We start from the raw sequence: 1,883 nt of genomic DNA, 5'->3' as shown, positions 1-1,883 counted from the left end.
TTTCAAAATACGTTTTATGAGGGCCATAAAAATGCAAGATTCCTTTGTGGCTTAGTATGGTCTCCTGATACAAATTTTTCTTTTGAAAAGTCTATCACTTCGCTTTTAGGGATATTTTCGGCGGTCAAGTGCTGAAATGAACGTTTTCCATTAGCCCCTTAAAAACCGGCCTGGTATACCATTTTAATAGGTCTTAGTTATGCAAATAGGAAGTGTATCCTATAGTAACTGAATTATTCATGTACCTTAAGTAGATGAGAGTTTTATTATGGCACTTGGAAATTCGAAAATATGCCGTCGCCGTAAAATTAATACTCCTACGTAACTTGGATTAGAAGTTTTCACTTGGAATATAAATTTACCACAATAATAATTCGCGTAGATTTCGAGCGTTATATTTTCGAAATTTGTAATGGGAGTTACTCTCGGTGGTGGCTCTAAGAGTCCTGACACAAAGAGGGAAATGAAATAAATTATAAAATGGTTCGTTACAAGCACGTGTTTAAAGTGTATAATTTTGCCACTTAACTTAATTTTTCTTTGAGTATGCAGCTAACGTACCTAACTTTCGTTTCCTTTCTCACTTTCTGCGTGCGCTCTTTGAATACTGCTATACAGTGATTCTGCAATCAGCCTTCATTAACTAGCAGTTATTTGTACACAAAATTTACTAATCATTATTCTGTTATTGCTTGACGCGATAGGATAACTGTTTTTGTACTAGTGCGCTTCGACCGATTCGCGACTGCCCTTTGACGGGCGAGTTCCTTAAGATGCGGCTTATCAAAGGTGTCGAAATGATGTGTTAAAAACCCCAATTCTTCAAAAATTGATTTACAAAGCAATAACAGAATAATCGCTTTTGGGTCATAAGTAGCATAAATTAATATTCCGTACCTAGCAAGAATGTAAAATGTCTCTAAAACGTTCATAACTGGGGTTAACGATTCTAGATGCTCAAGTGCTTCTAGGTATAATGAATTTAATGCTCATTGATAAGAATCCTTTTATGATTCATAAGTCATGCTCACTAATCCGGAATTTGAAATTCTAAAGTTGAGCATGAAAATGCCGGGTTTACTTAAGTTTATGAACTCAACTCAAAAAACCGACTAAAACTGAATGATTAGAAACTCAATACTCAAGGTTCAAGATTCAGAACTAAACATTCGAAACCCATTCGAAACCCAATACTCAATATTCAAAGTTCCAAAATCGAAGACTCAATACTCCAGACACTAGATTCGCGATTCAAAATTTATACTTAAAAATTAATGTTCAAAGATCAAGAATCATCAAAGTTCAAGGTTCAAAATTCAAGACCAATGAACATTTAACATTCAAGGTATAAAATTTACTATTCAGTACTCAAGGCCAAAGAACTAAAACTTAATCCTTAAGGGCTAGAATCAATATTCAAAAAACTGCTTTCATGGCTGCCCAAGATGCAAAATTCAAGGCTCGGAGTTCAAGAGTGAATGCTCGGGTTTCAAGAGAAAGCACTCAAAGGTTCGACAACGCAGACTTAAAGCTCAAAGACTTAAGTCGAGACCAAAGGCTCAAGGATAAATTTTGACGTATGAATAGTCAACACTCAAGAACCAAAATTGAAGAATCAAAATTCAAGAATCAAGACCCAATTCTCAAAACCCAACATGATCTGCGATTGAAGGCTCACTGCTTCAAGGTTTAAAATTCAGAACTTAGAGCCTTAGACTCAAAAATCAAGGTTCGACAATAGAAGAATAAAGATTCAAGATTAAAGTCTGTAGTGTACTTAACCCCAGGTTCTACGCTAACTTCACACTACAACAACACGGAAATAAAGTCAACCCGGCAACGTTTAAAAATGGCTACCCGAATGACTATTCCCTCCAAAACTA

The 1,883-nt window shown here is 35.5% G+C and overlaps 1 protein-coding gene across 1 annotated transcript in view; it reads left to right on the top strand.

Moving 5' to 3' along the window:
- Nucleotides 1-1,883, top strand: part of LOC116180677 (ubiquitin carboxyl-terminal hydrolase isozyme L3-like) — a 14,730-nt gene that overhangs the window by 1,163 nt on the left and 11,684 nt on the right. The window lies entirely within an intron of this gene.

This window comes from Photinus pyralis, unplaced genomic scaffold (genome assembly GCF_008802855.1).
Source record: "Photinus pyralis isolate 1611_PpyrPB1 unplaced genomic scaffold, Ppyr1.3 Ppyr1.4_LG9, whole genome shotgun sequence".
Lineage (NCBI taxonomy): Eukaryota > Metazoa > Arthropoda > Insecta > Coleoptera > Lampyridae > Photinus > Photinus pyralis.
Note: the sequence above shows the minus strand (reverse complement) of the source record. Positions and strands in the feature narration are given on the sequence as shown.